A 20,698-nucleotide genomic window follows, 5' to 3' on the forward strand; every position below is an offset into this window, starting at 1 on the left:
GAGCTTATTAATGAACTTGCATGTTTATTACTTTTCCATTTTTTGATATACTGCACTACAGCACAGCAGTTTGATTTTAGAGCTCGTTGTCCCAAGATAAGCATGTCTTATCTTGAGAAAGCTCAGAGTAGAAGAGTGCTTATCAACTATTTGGAAGCTAACAGAAAAGAAGACATGTTACTTGAAAAAGCATGAGAGTCCTTAACATTAAAAATAACCCCACAAATATTTTTAGAACATGTACTCCTTTTAAATTGGCATTCCTTGATGCCAAAGTACATGACACAAGCCCACTGAAGTCTTACAGGTGTAGTTCAAAAAGATGTTACTTTGAATGCTCAATCGGTAGCATCTTCACTAACTCAGACTGTAGATCTAGAATTGAAACTAGGCCAGTCATACCACAAGCAAAATTTTAGCAGGCTTGAATGGGCACAAAAGTTTGAAAATAGTTGGCTGATAAGAGTGATATAGTTGAGTTGAAAAATAATTGTGACTCAGTCTAATAGCCTAGAAAAAGATCTGCTGCATACAAATGACCCAAGTAAATTCAACTAATGGGGAATGCGTGACAAGAAAAATATGCTGGGGCACGATAATACAAATGAAAAATATGTGGCTTTCATATTTCTGGCTAATAAACATGCACAAATGATATTTTGACAGCACAATTGATCAGTTTAAGTTGATGTAGCATCTAGCACAGATTTTGTAAATGGCACTATAAAGTACGACAGACTTTGCTTAAAGAACTGCTGAAAGCATATTTTAAAAGCTGCTAACTTATATTTTAGAATCTGCGAAATCCATGCAGTCTGCTGCAAATGGTCATGAAAACTGTGGCACTGCCAAGAGTGCTTGCTTGATGGCAATTAAAGCCACATTACAATGCCGTTTTGTGGCAGTATGACCATTACTTAAGTGTAGCTTGAATGCACATAGCATAGGAGGCACTCTAACAAAACTACAGCGCTATGCTTTATTAATCAAACACAAAACAGAGTTATGTCCAATTACTAAAACTGGAGCTATCCTATACCAAGGTTCGGAGTCTACTAGAACATCATCTATTTATTCCCGGTGATGAAGTACTTGGTTTTAGTTTTCGCTTGTATGTCATGCAGTACCAATGCAAGGCTGTGTGTCAGTTTACGTTGATGTAGTGTCTATGGCAGATGTTGTGATGTTCAAATGAATCTGCTGGAAGCTAGTGTGTTCTGCAATCTGTTCGCATTTGCAGAGCACCATTCCTACGATACAATATTCAACCTACGAGCCCTAATTTCAACAATGTTTTACATTTGAACTGCCACCAAAGCCTTTTGATAAGTTTTATTGAAGAACTCTGCTGCTGTCTAGTTATTGCAATATAGAGGTGTTATAACCATGGTGACGATGTACCAACATACTGAGCCCCAAGGTTAACAAACAACTGTCTTGCCAGAGGTATTATAAAAGGAAAAAACGATGTCATAAAGAAAAGTGCTATGTAACGGGTTTGTGACAGCTGCGAAAATTGTGGGAATGAATCGAGTTGCCATGTCATGATGAAATGACGAGTCCGTATTCTCATTTTCTTTATTTTAGTGGGGGGGTATTTCTTAATGACTTTCAGTCGTTAGCACTTGAGCTCTTTCCTCTCTACCCACACGAGTGTGCCGATTGTTTTTAATGCAAATTTGAAGTATGCATCTAATCCTACTTGTCCTGCTTTCTGTATTGCTGCCATGCTTTACCTTCTTACCAGCAACAAGCCTTTGTTGAAATACCTGAGGGCACTCTTGTAACTGTCGCTACTATTAGTACCACCATATTGGCATTCATAGGATTTGAACTCTATTTAAATAATCACAATTCTAACGAGCTCAGCCAATATTGCTTTAAGGTGAAATTCTGCTAATGAATTGATCAACTCCTCAGCTGCAGAGTTCAGGCACTTTTCTTTGGCCTTTCGCTACTTTCTTATACCTTTAAACAAAGCTAGTAGCAATCAAGGAAGCAAGAAGGAATGTTAGAACGGGCACTAATGTAGTCAGAGAAATGCTAGTCAATTTCTCAATTTTCATAACTTGCAATTATTTTACAGACCTCAGACTTGACGGCAGCAACAAGTAGCACCTCCAATGAACACTGAAAATTTGATATACAATAAAAAAAGACAGCCTTGAATACTATGCTCAAAAAGCCCCACATAAACATGAATATGGCAAGGAATTCGTATGAAAAAGATACCAAAGTGTTTGAGCAGTAGCATGCACGCGAGTCTCAAATAGACGGCACGTAGATAAGAATGCTTGATGCCAAGAGTCAGCTGCCACATCAAGACGGAGCTTCTATTCCTTCATTTCATTGTCATATCAGTGTTCGTGTGATGTGACGGACTGTCACTGCCGAAACAATGCTCTCTTCATATATCGACTAGTGAATATAACACCGCCAATCCGTTCATTCGCGGGTCACCGATGCCAACTTCATGAGCTCTATCCTCGAGGTTAGATGGTGCTGACAGCATTGACAAAGCACAGCGATTGATAGACAGCACAACGAGAGCTTACAAATGATGGGAAGTGCACAATTCACGCCTCAAGCTAGATTTGTTCGTGTGACAGATCTCATCACTGCTATACTAGCAGAAATGATGTGCAGATGGAAGTTATTACTTGCAGAATGTTGACCAGCTTATCAAGGTGACAAGTTGCAATACGGATATATTTTAGTTGCGAAGCATCTTTTCCACTCTGCCTCTGTTGGCATCTCCTGTCACTATAGCCTGTCACAGTAAAGCAAGCCGAAAGTAAGACGGAACATTCACTCTGGAAAAGCCTGTGAAAAGATATGTTCACGCACACGAAACGACTTCAGCAGTGCTTTTATGGGTGGCCAATAAGGCAGCGAGTAGGCTAAGGAAAGGTTCTGTTTCTGTGATGGGTGCTGGACATAGTCTTACACGCTGTCTGCAGCCATGGAAGAACGCTGTTCTCTCGTTGCTATTGACGTGTTCCTAGAGGAAACACCGGTGCTTCGCGCGTTCCCAGGTTTGTCCTTAGTAAAGCAGTTGTTTTTTTGTTTTTTTTTTTGCAGACTATTCGCTTCACAACGCTGTTTAAAAAGTCCTGTTATCAACTGATTTACGGCTATACACGCTGCCTCGAAGTCACAGCCGCACCTCAATTTAACTATACCTCTGCCGAAAATCTGATTTGACAGGGTGCTTTTAGACCTCGATGGTTTGCAAAGCATTCATTGCCTCGCTTTCACAACGACTATCTCAAAGGAATCGGGCTCCATTCAAACGTTTTCTGATGTTACTTTCCGCACTTGCCCGATGAGAGCTGCGTTGTGTCAGTGTGTAACACGTGTTCTCGTCTTTCATTTTTTTTTAATTGCCCTTATCTTATGCCCTATTCATTCTGCTTTACTGTAGAGCAGTGAATCAGAAGCCACGCGGTTAGCCTCGATGACTCCTCTTTCCCTACAAAAAGCCGAAATGAATTGTCGTAAATTAGAAAAAGATTTGCTGATGAAGATGAACAAGCACCTTACAGGCAAGAAGCCAGGTTGTAAATGCGTGAAAGTTTCTTCAAATATGGCCAAGTTCCAACTTATGACCAGGTCTGTTTTAAGGCAAGCAGTTCCACTGCACCCCAAATTGAAATAGTCATTGCCTCAGAAAAAGCAATGACTACAATGATAATTTGAAGCATTCTGCTCGCCTTCTTTGTTTGTTCTAAATGTTAATACAGGAGAATCTCATTAAACGGAGTCTGAAAGGACTGGAAAAATATGTTACATTTAAGAGGTGTTTCGTTTAGTGAGAGATGAACAAGGGCACAGAATACAAGAACAATACCAATCTTGCCGGAAGCACCTGTTCCTTTTAAGCAGCAGGTCCATTCATCAGATTTCCGTATACTGAGAGTCTACTGTATTTTGTCAACCTTTGCTCCCCAGAGCAAAGGTTGGCAATGTATTTCAGATGTATTTGGCAATGTATTTTCAGATGGCCCAAAACACCATCATCTAAGCATATTTGCACAAGGCAATGGTTGCCTGCCAAAGGAAAGAATTTTCTCCTTTCAACCTCACTGATAAGACGTTCAGCCACGCTACGGGGCAAACATCCAGCAATAAAATGCGGAGGTTTCTGTTGCACAAAAGATGCAATGTGTTATCAAATCGCTCGTAAATGTCATACATGCCAGTGATACGCACACCTTTTGTAGTCCTTGTTTTCCAAGTCTTTAGGAGAGCAAGTGTTGCTTAAATGCAAATGAAACGTTAGAACCAAGCTCCACATTCCGACCAACAGGCACCTCTGGACACTGACGTGCCACAGAAGTAAATAAAATGGAGGCGGAGCTCTGAATAGAGGCGGGCTAAAACATTCTTCATAAAAATCTTACGCATCTATTTCGACCACAAAACCTTTGCAACCGCCCTAGTATGAATACAGTAGCAGATTTGGACTGCTACAAAGGATGCTTCAAGCAGCTTATAAGCCCCTGGCAGCTTCACTTCCACCTAAACTTGGGTGTGCTATGCCGAATCGTGCCTTATTACAAATACAATTTTGTAATTCCAGGCAGCAAATGCATTCTGGAACAGCGTGTTATCAGCAAAGGTGCAACAATGCTGACAATAACAATACGGCAAATGAACAATGCCATAGTAGCCACTAAATTGAGATGCTGTTGCCACAGCGCTTCATTACGGCACAAAAGGCAGAGTATTCCTGCCTTCTTAGAACAGCATGAAGGCAGCTGGTATGTTATCAAGAGGCAGCATTTTTAAACGCATTCTTTGCATTCCCTCCTTCCTCATCCTTCTACCCTCCTTCTTTCAACTCATCCGTTGCTTGGTCTAAATCCAGAAACAAGAAAACATGCGGGCAAGAACACAGGTCACAATAAGACGTAAAAGATTAAGACCTGCTGCTAAAGGACTCTATACGCAACACCTCGGTGATTCAAGTAAACATGACAATTCAGCTCCAAGGTCAGAGATATTTAAAGAAAAGGCGTACGGTGACCTTCGTGTTAACGTGGTGCGCGCATTTTAGGAAGGCATTGTTTCAAAAATGACAGCTGTTATAGCGGCGAGTGGGCGCAGTGTAAGATGGCCGGCTTTTTACGGGGAGGGGGATCTTTGACGCATTAGCGCTTATGAATATGTTACGGGCGCTGCACAGCTGCGAGAGGCCCCTGGCAGGCAGCACGTCCCAACAAATAAAATTGCGCAGCTGTTGGCAATCGGCCCAGTACGCATGAGATGCCCTCTCCAGTTGAACACAAGGTGGAAACCCGCACAGCACTCGAAGAGTCGAGTGCTTCGGCAAATAAGATGATAAGACGCGCGCCAGAAGAGAGCCGAGACGCCCGCCCGTCTTCGCGCTGTTTGTTTTATTTTAAGCCGAAGAAGAAGCGCGACATAACATATGTGGGCCACGACACACGGGCAAAGGGACTCGGTCCCCGTTTGCGAAATGCGCCGCAACTAAACGCAACGACGCCTGTCACGACACGGCATGAAAGGCCTCGAGAGACGGGAGGCGATGTCGTGCAGTGGAGTCGTCAGGCTCTTCCACAAAACTCACGTCATTCCAGGCGGTTGCCTCGTTTCACGACTGGATTAGAGAAACCGCGAAGGCCGTGCCAGTTCGCTTTCCTTTCTTATTTTTTTTTTTTTTCGAGGCAGCACTCCTTTCGTCTCCCGAGTCATGTCCGCCGTAGAGCGCTGCGCGAGAATGAATGAATGAACGAATGAGAGAGACTCGCGGATGGGGAGGAAGTGTGAGACGACGCTCGCTAACTACGCGCAAAAAAAGGGGTCAAATCAAGCACGCGCCCAAATTCTCTAGTTGCGCAGCGGGACCTCATCCAGACACTGCGGGTGAAAAAAGAAACGCAACAGAAAGGAGGCGTCAGCATGAATCGCGGTTGATGAATGTGGCTCCAAATGACGCAGAAAGACATCGCCGCCGTCGCATCTATTTTCCACACGAGCTCTCCTTCCATCGACTCGCTCTTTGTTTGCATTTAACTTCGTACCACCAACGAAATAATAAATTGACACAAAGCACCATCTGCGTAGCCGTACAGTTCAGTCGTCAAGTTCTCACGTGTGGCGCGTCAAAGGAGGCCGCAGACACACGAACTCGATGCAGGAGCAACAGAAAAAAAACAAAACGAGCGCTCTCCGCTGCCTGCGGAGGCTCGATTTCAAAGGCAGCGCCGTAAAAAGACTCTGTTTAGGTACGGCGTCGACGATAAAAGAAAGCGAGCTCAGTTCACCCGATCCAGGGGTAACTGTTGCGCAAATGCGCGCCGCTGGTCACCGACACGACCGACCATCGCATGCCCGGGCAGGCTACGCCACGAAGAACGAGACGACTTTTCGGGGGTTTTTCCCCGCCAAGAATGGGCATGCACCTCTGACCTCCGCGCATCCGGAGGAGCAAGCGAACGGATGACGCTGCGGCGATAAATAACGTGAGATAAGCTGAATGACCGCGGACACGTCGTACGGCGAGAAACCTTGCCATGCGTACTGCTGGTTGTAGTACCGTTAGCTTGACATTGTCCCCATTAAGTGGTGGAAACGCCCGCCAGTTTCCATTCTTCGCCAATTAGTCACTTAGTTGATCAGACGACTCAATAAACGTGAAGTCGCGGTCATCAGAAATGCAGATAGCCGAAATCCCATTCAATCGCGTTCACGTCACCGTAGCTTTGCAGTCGCACGGAAAGACGAACCGGCGCGGCGCATCACATAAATTTCTCGTTCCTAACAACAAAACCGCAGCGGTTCATCATTATGTTGTACACGACAAGATCCACAGCTCTTACGTCGTTCGCCAATGTCGCGTTCGACTAACCAAGCGTCAATACTGGGAAGAAAATCCAGAAAAAACGGTGGCATTGCGGACTTACCGAGGCCTATCCGAACGGACCGGTTGCTTCAGTCACCTGGCCATTGACGGCGCTGACGCCCGTAGCCATCGCAACGCGACAAATTTTACGTCACGGACATCGCGCAATCCCATAGGCCCGCACGCTGCGTCGTTCGCCCACAATGCTGCTATTGGCGAAATTTGTTTGTGACGTCACCAAAAAAGAGAGGTGATGTCACGTTTGAGGAAGCGCGTATTCAAAAAGTTGTGCGTCACGAAGACACGCGCAAATGCCAATGAACGTCAAGCCGCGCGCGAGAGCGCTGTTTGAAAATAGCTAGAACGAGTTCAGAAACATTGCACAGATTTTGACGAGCATTGGACAATTTCCAAGTGTTTGTAGGGCTGTCATTATGATTGTTGTCTTGAATGTTAGAGCAAACGGGGCAGGGAAATGTACAGAAAAAAATATTTTTAGCCTTATTTTGAACGCTCGTAACTATGAAACCAAAAGGTCGGCTGTTAACGTCTGCAGCCATTAATCGAAAGCACACGTATTCAATTGTTGCAACGCTTTGTATCTAGAGCTAAAGCAATTTAATCATGTCGCCTGATACTTTGACAAATAATTGTTCTGACATGTGACGGTGAAATATAAAATTATTACTTAAACGATTTTGTTTGAATTGTTCCAAATATGGTATTGATATTTCACACAGGTTAGCAAGTTTGCTATCATTAAGAAATCGCTAAATCAGAAAGAAAGCTTCGAAAGAGCTCTTTGGCTAACGCATCATGTGTCTTGCGTATCTTAAGTGTATTTCAAACAGCCATCATCTACGATCACGGACCAACGCGTGCGAGTTCTACGCAGTTATTTCATGAATGCGAAATATTATTATTATTATTATTATTATTATTATTATTATTATTATTATTATTATTATTATTATTATTATTATTATTATTATTATTATTATTATTATGTTTCCTGTGATTTTAGGTACCAAAAGCGCAGTTTGATTGTGAGAGACGTCGTATATAGTGAAGGGCTCCGGAAACATATCGACCAACTCGTCTTCTTTAACGTGCATTTCATACATTCATCGCTCAGTAAACGGGCCTCCGACATTTCGCCCCCATCGAATTAAGTTCAAAGCAGTGTCGTTACAAATACTGAAGACATTGGGGCAACGGCATAGGCGGCTTTGTTCCGAATTCCACCAGTTGCATATCCTTTTTTTTTTTTTTTTCAACAGCTGGCGTGTGCCGTCTATTATTTCCGTGTGTCAAGACCCCAGTACGTTCTCGTGCCATGGCACTGAGAAAGGTTTCTGCTTTTTACTTTGAAGAAACGTTCAACACCTTTCTGTCAAAGCGTGCGCAGAGTGTCGTGAGCTTGCGAAGCCCCCTCTCAAGCAGCAACAGCAAAACTTTTGCTGTTGTTGCCTGACAAAAAGAACGCGTCTTAACTAAAACGCTCATAACTTGCGCGTTCTCCCACCCACGACCTACTGTACTCCTGACCTGCCCAGCTGGCGGCGGTCTCCGGACCTGCCTACGCATTGAGTAAATGTGACGGCTATATTGAATCATTTTATTTCATGTGACTTTGAGAACCTTCTTTTGCATTTTAGTTGACAATTCAGTGCATTATTTCTCAAATAGAATCGCAAATCAGGTACAAACACATGTATCAGCGTGCAAAACAAGAAAGAATGACGACGTAGACAGGTTGTAAAAAGCGCTGGCCACCAAATGCTTATTTCACTCATGATACCAGCTATATGTGTATACAATGGTAGACTTGTTGCCGTTGGAGTACACTCAGCTGGCTTGCATTTACTGTGTGGGCAAGAAAGGGCAAGGGCTATGACATTTGACAATGGCCGCGGCATCCGGCGCGCATAGGAAACAACCCAATACAGATAATTTTGCGCATAAATACCTTCGTATGAAATGGCAAATGTAGATCGCAGGTACATGAATAATCAATGAAAGACACTCTGCAACTGTTTCGAAGCGACACAACACTTAAAATAACTTATTCAACGCTAATTCTTCACACAATGGGCGTGTTTCAAAACCTAGTTGCATAACCACATGCGGTGACATGGTTTCCATATGTGCACTCATGTCATCTTTTTTTTTTGTTGTTGTTAATAAACAGTTGTGAGTATAGCGCGTCGTTGTTTACTTTCTTGAAGTTGTCGGTTTATTATTTTTTGCGCTCATATGCGTTTCAGTCTGTCATGCACCACCAACCAGCCCAGCAACTCACTCTTTTAGAGAGACGTAGTCCTTTACAACACAAAAATCACCTTGATCCATTTTTCATGGACCTGGTCACTGGAAACTCATGAAAAGTCACATCAGGAGTCTTCTCTTGCCTTGATTCGCAGAAAGGCACGCAGCACACCACCATCGTGATGGTTCATTTGCCTCGAGAAACCTCGCTTCGCTAATGTACAAACTGCACCGACCTGCACGCTACTTGTCGCAGCTCTGGCAGGTAGCGAAAGATCGTCATTATACTTTTAAGTTTATTCAAAAAGAGGTTTTTATTCATTTTAATTGTCTAGAGTGTATGCACGCGTAAACATTGCTGCTTTTCTCCCAGCGTCACGCGAGCAGACTAAAAAAAAAAAAAGTGCAGCGACCTATGTTTTGGCCGCCAGCAACCGGTGCGGATGGATGGATATGGCTGCACCCTTTAGATCGGGCGGTGGCTAGCGCCACCAAACCGTAATACTTAATGAACCCAAAACTATATTTTTTTCCCCTTAAAAAGTGAGTTTGAGGATTCGTACTTTGCAGTGAAGAGTTTAATTTTCACTCGTGCCTTGACTTTAGCCACCAATCAGATAACCTCCTTCTAGTTAAGTCTACTTGCTTAAAGTCTATTTTGCCCTCCCTTTCTTTAAACCCCAGTGCTTTGAAAAACTCTGTGCCATCATCCTGAACTATAAAGTGAAGCCCTTTACAGAACATTATCAAGTGTTCGGCAGTTTCCTCTTCCTCTCCACACGCACTGCATACCGTGTCTACCCCTTCGTATTTGGCCCGATATGTCTTGGTTCGCAGTACTCCCGTCCTTGCCTCAAACAGTAGAGAACTACCCCGAGTATTATCATAGATCCTTTCGTTGGCAATTTCCTGCCAAGGAGGATACATAAAACTTGCTGGAGTGGAAGGGACGCTGTGCGAGTGAAGCCAGCCGCCGCCATCTTGCCAGTGGCAAAAAGCGTGCTCAGCGCCATGACGAGCTGCTCATTTCGTCCGTTCTTGTTTCACCTTGTCGGCATGTAAAGACAAATGGTTTACAATGGTTGCCTCTTGCGTCATTTACGGATGTGCCAACAGGTTGAAAAAAGGTTGTGGCCTCACATTCCACCTGTACGTACACGAAAACGTCTTTGACATAGCCATTCCGCGCTCGTTACTAAAGGGAGCTATAGCTGACGCGATCTAAGCGGGCAAAACATAACAGTCCGGATTTGTTTTACAGATTTACTAAAAATCCCGTAACTCGGAGCCTCTGGGAGTGGGCCGTTCACCGTGAGAAGTAGAATGCGAAAGACTGAGATCACTTCGCTCTGTGCACTTCGCGCCAGAGTGCTTTGACCACCTCTTTGACATTGAAGGGAAGCATGTGAAATAGGGTTATGAAATGGCATTGAAGGCACTTCAACGTGAAGAAGGGTTGTGGCTCGGAAACAAACTTACGAAAGTCCACGTCCAATGGGAAAAGCAAGAAAATGAAGGTGTGATATGCTGTACAACTGAACGAGTGCCTCAGTTGCCGACGCTTTGGACTTCTGCGAACAAAAGCTAAAGCTGCCACAATTCAAGGGTGCCAGCACAAGATCTACGTTTATTAGAACTTTTGATGGCTTGTTTGACATCTTAAACTCCAGGAACCCGCTGGCAAGGTCGTACAAAGCGCCCCTTCGGCAAGGGAACGAAGCATTCTGGAAGTCATTATTTTTTTTTGTGTGTGGAGACTCGAACGTACATAAACGGGCTGAGAGATCCGGCAGTGACAGAAGGACTAAAAAAATGGATTCATTGGTTTTTGGATATGCATGGCAAGCACCGAAAGAATGTTTGACAGACTTGTCAGCCAGGGTCAGCTGAAATACTTACTGACACGCAAACTCAGTCAAGACTATGCCGAAAACTTCTTTGAATCAATACGTGGATGAGGCGGCCATAACAACAATCCAACAGCTTCGCAGTTTATGGCTGCATACAAGCGTCTATTGGTTCAGACGGAAGTCACGTCTTCAAGTTCTGGACACTGCTCCCAAGATGTTCTCTCCGTATTGAATGCAACGACTCCTGCAGCCATGGTACATCCAAAAAGCAATCTCACTGACATGCGCTAGGCCCCAGTCCTGCAGCTCGATGACCACGACAATACGCATCGCATTGACTAGCCCGAAAGCTTTTCTGCTTTTGTCAATTCCGTGGTGCCATACATAGCAGGCTTCATTGTTCGAAAGGTCAAACTGCAACTACCTGTGAAGAGTGCATAGCAGCCATGCACTCAGATGAGCTCACACCTTTAATTAAATGTAAGAGGCGAGGTGGTCTTGTTTCACCGTCGCGAGATGTCATTAGCCCCTGTAAAGAAGTCGAGGACTGAGGTGGCTACAGGCTGAATGTGATTCCATCACAACGGTGAAGTCAAGAGCAAGACACCTCATCCTGAAAAATCTATGAGCTTCCTCCGAGAAAAACTGGTTCCATAAACTAGAGCAGCACGTCCTAGACTTTGATACGCTTGATAATCAGGTTTACACTTTGTGCAGGCAAATCGCTGAACAATACGTAAAAGTGAGGATACAACACATGACGAAGGAAAAAAAAAACCGAGAATCGGTCAAAAGTAAGGTGGGACCACTTTTGACAAGGGCAATAATTTTCAACCACCAGTAGGGCACCTATGTTTTCGATTATGTGTTTGCTTTAGGCATCGCGATTTGATGCATATGCACTTTAATTGAGTTCTCTACATGCCACTTGGCTGCGTACAAGTCGCAATAAACATTTACAACCAGAGTTACTTGTTTTCGTTGCTTTATAAACACACGAGTAACTTCACCCGCAGCGCGGTGAAGCATTAAATTTGCAGCGCTCGGCTCTTTTCCGCCACTGGCAACATGGCCGCCGCACGCTCGGCGCGGCTTCACTCTCTCCCGTAGCGGCGCATAGGTAGGGTGGCTAGAAGGGCCTAGCATAGGCGGCTTCCACTCCAGCAAGTTTTATGTATCCTCCTTGTTTCCTGCTTAAAAGTTCGATAGATTTCTAGTGCGGACTTCTTAATGATGCGGATGAGGTAAGTTGCAGCACCACAGGGCGCATAGCGGCAGGCGCTAATGCCAGAAAGGGCGTGCTGGCGCTTCGCTCGCTGGGCAGGTCAGTAAAATACAGAAGGTCGTGCTCCCACCCTCTTTTTATATCCGCATCATAACATGCAACCCAGACACCAAAATTTACTCTAAGTGACATTTTCTTATGTCAAAGGCTATGTTTATTGGAGCCTGTGAAGTACGTTCAGGCTGCCAAATTTTAGACACGCTGTCCTTGTATATATTTTTGGGTGTTCGCAAATATTTTACTGTTTACAGTTTTACAAAACAAAACTTAGTGTCCTAAATGTGATTATCTAATGTTCAGGAGGGCGCACCGCTGGACCTTTTCGATAATTACTTCCCATATGAACAAAGCTTCTTTTAATCCAATTATAACCTATACTTATGCTGCTACAAATACCGAGCGTTACACTTTCGAAAGCACCCAGTCCAATTTGGCAAGCCTAAAATACGTCACGGCCGCATGGTCTTTGTGCTCTACAAAACCAAGCAAGCGCAATCGCAATAACAGCGCTAAGCGTGGTATGTTTAGATTAGACGTTTGTTCACCAACATTTGAATGCATAAATTTGGGCGCTTAACTCGCTTAACGTCCGAAAACAAGAGAATGAGTTCTAACAGACGGCGTAGTGAAATACTGACGACTCATGGTGAGTCAAGCGTTCTAGTTTCTATTCACTTGCTTGAAGCGGTACGATATATCGAACCCTCTTGATCAGTGCCCAAGTAACCACGGATATCCGTCGGCTGTCCGTTATGAATCCAAAGGTCGAAAAATTCGGATATCCAGAGCGGACACAGCACGGACATTCGCTGGACGTACAAGGAAGGTCCATTGACGGGATGTACTAGGTGGCTTTCTGGTGGATATCCGAACAGGATTTCAGTGGGACAGCCAGTTGCGAATGTCCACTGGCTATCCATCAAAGGGCCCCAAAGAACACATGGGAATTGAAATTAGTTTTGGAGTACTGCAGTGTATGAGCATATCTTATGCTCGCAGTCATCAGAAATTTTCTAAATCTTGTGATAATAGTGGGGCTTTAATTGCGTATGGTGATCCACAAGTGATCTGCTTTCAGATCTAGAGCTCATCTCTCCTTGTATAGCGGCCGGAGTAGTGGCGAATGTGTGTATCTGCGAGCAGACAGTTTCCGTAAATGGCATGAGCTGACTCGCATGCCGATGCCCAGGCCAACACACACGCTGGGGAAACCAGAAAGTCCTTCAAGCATGAGGTATTGTTTTTTTAATTTTCAAGGCATTCTGAACTGAATGCGACGGTTATTTGAAACGTAAAGGTCGCGGGATCAAATCCCGGCGGCGGCGACTGCATTTCCGATGGAGGCAGAAATGTCAGCCCGTGTGCTCAGATTTGGCTCACGTTAAAGAACCCCAGGTGGTAGAAATTTCCGGAACCCACCATTACGTAGGCGTCTCTCATAATCATATGGTGGTTTTGGGACGTTAAACCCCACATATCAATCCTATTTTTAAACAAAAAAAAATATAGCATCTAGTTCAGGGTTTTTTTAAGGCATGTGCACTTTTTGTCAGGTTTAAAAATATATGTGCTCGTATAATTTATGTTGTATACTGTGCATTGCTTGTAGTATATCGTGCACTAATCTTGCTAGTTTTTGTCAGTCGAAAGTGACAAACAGTGTTAAAAATAATTGTTCCATGAAATCAATTCAATTTTTTTATCCCGTTGACTACTGTAGCAACAGATATAAAATGAAACCATACACTAAATCTATCACTGAATAGACTAACTTTTCACTGCTGAACGTTTATTACAAATCACGTGTAAGAATACTTTAGGTAAATAAATGCCACGGAGCGAGCGCAACCCGACAACCCGACAAATGTAATATTTACATGCGGTACACCACGGAGGAAGGTGATACGCACGGTGCTAGCGATGACACTGCTGCCGCGTCGCAAATGTCTCTCTCAAAAACTGAAACAAGTCACAAAAATGGCGTTTCAAATTTAGGTTATTTTATAATAATTATCCTCAAAAACGGTTGTAATACACCGCCTAATTGTTAAATATAATAAAGCTACTTTAACGACGTTGTTTATATAGACGGTGATCTATCCAAACAGCGGAGAAAAAAAAAGTTTTGTTTGTCGAGCCATCGCCCAGTCAAGCCAAGCCACTGGATTCGTTCTGTTAGTCCTGTGGATAATGGCGGCGTGCTTGCAGTGCCAGTGCAGATACGATTGTATTTTCTTCCCCAGCTACGGAGGTAAGATAGCTACATTTATTTATTTATTAAGAATACAGTCAAAGACTTCAGAACTTCATATGAGTACTACAATGTATTTCCGTCGTAGGTGCCAGCATGCCTAAAGCGAAGGAAAAGTCTTACACGCGCAAGAAAGCGTCATTGCAAACAAAGGCAATATTTCGGGATTTCGGATTTCAAGCCGGCAGCCAGCCGTCAACGTCTGAAGGAATCGGGAACTTCGAACAATGCAGTAGTGCGTGTGGTACACTACGCGCATGCAGTAACGCATGCTGTGCCAGTGAGTGTGCGAGCATTTGCGTGCCTGGGGCTGACGAAAACACTGCGGCTACATCAGCAGCTACTCAGGCGGATTGCTGCAGCTCGGCGCCCCCTGAGGGCAGTTCGCCTTGCGTCACCGAAAGTGACTCATTGGACACATCGCCCACAAAATGTTCACCCTGTTCGTCCAGGGGAGCATCGCACACTGAACCCGACGGCTCGCCAATGCAACTCAGCGATGTGCCTTCTCCTGTAAGCGGAGTCCTGGAGGTACCTGTTTGTTCATCTTTCACTGATGCATTGTCTAAGCACAAAGATTTTGTTGTGTCACTGCGCAGTTGGGCCATCAAAGAAAATGTTACTCATACAGCTTTGTCCGCTATTCTAAAAATTCTCAAGGTCAGTACTTTCGATTCTTCATCTCTGCCTAGCGACGCTGATACTCTTCTCGCTACGCCTAGAGATACACAGCGTGCACCTGTTGTCAGTTGAATGGTACCGGGACATTACTGCCACTTTGGGCTACAGAAAAGCCTCGAGAATGCTTTGTCAAAAGCACGTTATGAAGGCAGTCATGTTTCTCTTGCCTTTAACATTGACAGGCTGCCAATTTCCAAAAGCTCCACCATGCAGTTGTGGCCCATACAGTGCATGATCCGTGAAGATCGAAGAATACCACCCTTTGTAGTTGGAATTTTCGCAGGCCCAGGAAAGCCTGCTTCAGCCAATGAGTTTCTCAACAAACTTGTCAGTGACCTGCAACAGCTTCTTTCCCAAGGAATGATTTTTCATGGGCACCTAATTGATGTTTCTTTGAAGTGTTTTGTTTTGGATGCCCCAGCACGATCATTTGTGTTTCAGATTAAAGGACATACAGGTTATTCTGGGTGTCCTAAGTGCACAGCTGAGGGCACATACAGAAACAGTCGACTCAGCTTCCCTACTACGTCATCCACTTTGCATACGGATGATTCTTTCAGGCGTCAGATTGACTCTGACCATCACCGGGGCACATCAGTATTAACATCACTGCCCATAGACTGTGTGACCTCTGCACCACTGGACTATATGCACCTGTTGTGTTTGGGGATTACGAAAAAGCTGCTCAATGCTTGGCTAAGTGGTCCTTTAGACATAACGCCTTGGGCCTGCAAAGCGCAGACAATTCTCTCACCTTAATGTGTTGTTAGCACCATATGTGCCGAAAGAATTTGCTCGCAAGCCAAGAAGTTTATCTGAAGCTGACCGCTGGAAAGCTACAGAATTCAGGCTCCTCCTCCTGTATAGCGGGCCTCTAGTGCTCAGACCTGTTCTAGCTCCTTCTCTTTACAGGAACTTCATGGCACTACATTGTGCAACTTATATTGTTTCAAATGCCAGCCTGTGCCAGCAGCATCTTGATTATGCAGAGTCCCTTCTACAGCACTTTGTAAAAGGTTTTGCAAAGTTGTATGGAAGTGATCAGGTTTCCTATAATATTCACTGCTTATTACATCTTGGAAATGATGTAAGCAAGCACGGACCCCTGGACACTTTCAGTGCATTTCCATTCGAGAACAATATGCAGTTCCTCAAGCGGCTTCTGAAAAGCCACAAAACTCCACTTGCCCAACTATACAATCGCTTGAAGGAGCGAGATGGAGAGGTAGCTGATCTTCCATCTTTTGACAAAATTAAGTTTTCAAAATAACATTCAGATGTACCCCTTCCACCTGCCTGTGAACCACCCTTGTACAAACAGGCTACATTTGATAGCTTCATGCTTAGTGTAGAGGTTCCTAACAGCTGCTGCATGATAGATTCTTCTGTTAAGAGGTCCCCTTGCAGTCTCTGACTATGGGACCTCTTTCTGTATATCATGCACATGTATTCTTCTTCATTTAGCACAATAAACCTTCTGTTCTGTTCTGTTCTGTTATTATTGTAGAGAGTTTTGCAAAATTGAGAGGTATGCAGGTGTCCTGCATCATTGGCCGCGAATTCAAAGTAAAAGTAAACTTGTATGAGAAGCCATTTATTTCTGGCACCATTGATGTTTTTGTGGTTTCACAGATTTCTGGTGTTAAATGTTGGCCATTAAGAAATGTACGCAAGGTTGCTAGGTTACCCTGGCACGGAAAATTTGTTACTATTCCACTGCTTCATCTGTCTTGAGAGCACTAAAAGAAGAATTGATTGCATTTAGGATAGATTACCCTTCAACAGTTTTTGACACACCGCTTTGCTATGAAGAGATGCTTTGTTTTCTTAAAGGGGAACTCCGGTGCATTTTCGATCATACTGAGATAATGCTGTTTTCAAATAGTATTGACAATCCTGCAAAGGCTAAGATGGTTAATTTTGCCCAGGCACTCGTCAGTAATTTTAATTAAGCAATAAGCAACAAGTCAAAACAAAGACCAAAACGGGAAGCTGCTCTGTCATCCATGGTGGGTATCAGATGACGTCTCGAGAATTCGTCGCTGATGACGTCACGAGATCGGCTACACCCCGCCACGGCTTGCCAGGGCGCACACATAGCTCACAATCCTCTTCTGATGCGCAAAAAGCAAGTTGGCGATATCGATGCAAAAGCAAGCTGTGCCAGAGCGTCTGAACTTACTAGTGACAAGTTCAGCAATGATTGCAGCTACTATCTCAGCGCAGAAGCATCGCTTTTTGATTTCGACCCGCCGGCGCGTGAAGCATCTGACATGCCCCGAATCAATTTTCTTGTTGCTCAATATTGTAAGACCGACATCAACGATAACGAACACGCTGTATACAGCTGACAAAACTGAACTGTGCTAGCGTTGTCACCTCGTAGAAGAAAGCGCACGTTGCACCTGTCTGCTGGGAAATGCAGGGTTTTCCAAAAAGAGTAGGCCCTTACGTCACATGCACAGGGTGGCCTGCGTTTACTAGTGTGATTGCAGAATCGGCTACTAATTTTAAAATTTGTTTTCCAAGAAACTGAATGACTTAGGGTGCATAATTTGGCACATATTATCACGGTACCAATGAAAACACATGTTTAAAGTTTTATTGAAATCAGTTAATATCGAAAAAACGCCGGAGTTCCCCTTTAAGTGGTTGTTACATGAAAGTTTTAATTTGTTGTTTTCTTGCGTTAAATGATATGTGGGGTTTAACATCCCGAAACCACCATATGATTATGAGAGACGCCGTAGTGGAGGGCTCCGGAAATTTCGACCACCTGGGATTCATTACCGTGCCCCCAAATCTGAGCACACGGGCGTACATTTCCGCTTCGGAAATGCAGCAGCCACAGCCGGGATTTGATCCCGCGACCTGCGGGTCAGCAGCCGAGTACCTTGGACACTAGACCACCGTTGCGTTAAATGTTAAGCCAAGCCCTGCTGATCCTAGAAAATAGGTGTCAGTGCTCTCTGAAAAAGTAATTACAACATGTTATTAAAAACTAGTCTTGGTTCCTACTGTACTCTCAAGTCGCGATATGAGCTCTTCACATGCTGGAGCAAGAAATTGTGACGTTCCCATGGCCAGGCGAGTATCCTGTATGATGTCGCCAGAATTAGTACTGTAGCCTGACGTCAAGCTAGTGTCGATGTCGCGAGGTGCACCTTGGGAAAATTGGCTTTACTAGTACTGAGGGAAAAATAGCACTAAATTGGGATGAAGAAATGACCGCACAACACTGAGGAACAATGAAACTGAGGAACAACTGTGTGTGTGTTTATTACACGGGAAAATATAGAGCTGCAAAAACAAATAGGACTACAACACTTGCTCATAAAGATGAAAAGCAAGATGAATCTCTCACGAGTCAAAATGTCCAAAGTTAACAGCTCAGAAACATGTTCTCTTTTTCGAGGAGGGCAAGTGGAGGCTCACTGACACACGTGTACTTTCTTCCTAATATGGAAGGCTTCGTTGATTTCGCACTCGATCTTGTTACGATATTGTGAAAACATCTTTCAATTATGGAAGAGCTGGGTGGAGCTCCACGAGGAACAATGGGCTGCTAAGATGCTGCTTGTTGAAGTCTTGAGATTGAACGGGTGCTCATTCAGGTGATCGTTCAAACATTGACTGGTCTATCCAGCATAGGTGTAGCCACATGACAACGGAATGTCGTAATACATTGTCAATGCATTCTTCGTACTGTGTCCTGTGCTTCTTTATGCGCGCATGCTCTTCGGGGTTACTTTACTTTTTCGCATAGGCTGCCCGCCTGCTTTGCTAACGATCTTGAGTGCATGGCTTGCACCGCGTGCGTAAGGAATGGCGGAAATTTTTTGTCTTGTGCTGGGTGTTTCCTGGTGCTTTGCTCAACACAGGAAGGACAATAAATTTTTGTCGTCTCTTAGGTACATAGTTTGAGTCATGCGCTCATGCAAATCGTGTATCAACTGGCCCTTCAAGACACCCTTCTGGCTTTAATTCCAAAATAATCTATCTCGGCATTTGCTGTACTACACTTGCTCCGAGCTATCTCTGTACACAGGAGATTTGTAGGGCAGAGTAAACTGTCCTTCAAAAAAAATGGTGTCACTACCCCTTTAATATGAGTTATTTGGTCACCATATTGTGCTAGCAGTGAAACGAAACAGCCACTATTGTGCAATAAACATTCACATTTTCCAAAGATAAAGAGGTGTATTGGTTGTGCTTGAATTAAAACTGATGTCTATATGACTACTGTTCATAGTGTTTAAGAGATATCCATGTCATAAGGGTATCTTAATTGTCCCATTGCATTGTTCTATGTAGAGCTCTAAAATGCTTCTGGGCGAATGACAGTTTTATGTATGATTAATGTTTATTGTACTTAATAAACAATAAAACTGTGTCACCCATTTTCAGCGTGTGATGGAATTGAGCCCTGTGCTTTCCATGATGTGAATTTGTCTTGTACATTTTTTTGGTATTTACCATTTCATGTTTGTTTTTGTATTTTTGCAACAGTCATATTTGTCGCCTGTTCTGCAGTATTGTATTGGAATGGTGTTTTGCATCATACTGGATTTTGTCAGTTTTTAACTTAAACCTTTTTTATTTCTTGCTAAATGTTCTTGACATTTTTTGTTTGTACCAAAGCTTGTGTCTTTATGACCCTGTAAGTTTCAATTTTGATATTACAAAATGAAATAACCACAGTTAACTTCTTTCATTGTATTACCTTCACTGCTAGAATTTCTTAAATGTGTGGAGCTGTGCTTCTATTCTCATCATTGTGTTCACACTTCAACTTGAACATTGCACTTGATTTAATTAGTGTTTGCTTAATTTATTTATTCATTATTACCAGAGTAGATGATTTGACCTAATGATAATAAACGTTTTATTGCATATGAGACCTTGTGTGAGCCCAATCTTCTTACGCTTTAGCACTTGTTCCTGGGCAATTGATGCCTAAGTTTGCCAAACATATGTTATTCTGTTTTATCGATGGTAAAAGCTTGAAAACAAGTAAGCTTCTAAGCATGCACAGTGGCATGAAAGTTCGCTGTACTCTTTCACGTCCCTGTGCATGATTGTAAGTTTTTTCTAGCTTATACCATCAATAAACAGTTGGTAATTGGCACTCCGGATCCCTAGTCGTCATCTTATTTGTGTCCATGAATCTTGTTCTAATTTAGCATTGCACCAGAAATAATTTTAGCGTTTTGATATTTAATCTGCAGCAAAAGCGTTATTGTGAAAGACGTTCAAGCATCGATTGCGAGAGTGCACAAAACCTCAAGGACCCTCGATATTACCACACACACACACATATATATATATAGCTAGGTATTTATGCTCACTCAACATCAGCCTCGGACAGGCCGCATGGACATTCAAAGGACCATTAGGGGGTAGATTATTTATGCACAATGAATAAGAAATCAATATACATATCTATTATGAACATATATGTACCTGTGTATATGTATTATATATCCCCTGATGGT

General features: G+C 43.5%; 1 protein-coding gene and 1 long non-coding RNA gene across 4 annotated transcripts in view; one reads left to right on the forward strand and one right to left on the reverse strand.

Moving 5' to 3' along the window:
- LOC119174179 (solute carrier family 41 member 1) overlaps positions 1 to 7,025 on the reverse strand; it is a 74,901-nt gene extending 67,876 nt beyond the window's left edge. The window contains exon 1 of one of the 3 annotated variants that reach the window (XM_037424999.2): positions 6,930 to 7,025. The gene's annotated coding sequence lies outside the window, so the exon portion shown is untranslated. The other 2 variants (XM_075896046.1, XM_075896045.1) reach the window with 2 other exon arrangements.
- A 7,384-nt stretch (positions 7,026 to 14,409) lies between these two features.
- LOC142817970 (uncharacterized) lies at positions 14,410 to 20,101 on the forward strand. Its single transcript, XR_012895447.1, has 2 exons — positions 14,410 to 14,522; positions 14,611 to 20,101. It is a non-coding gene; the product is annotated as an uncharacterized LOC142817970 (long non-coding RNA).
- The last annotated feature ends 597 nt before the right edge of the window (positions 20,102 to 20,698 follow it).

Source organism: Rhipicephalus microplus, chromosome 5 (assembly GCF_043290135.1).
Source record: "Rhipicephalus microplus isolate Deutch F79 chromosome 5, USDA_Rmic, whole genome shotgun sequence".
Classification (NCBI taxonomy): Eukaryota; Metazoa; Arthropoda; class Arachnida; order Ixodida; family Ixodidae; genus Rhipicephalus; species Rhipicephalus microplus.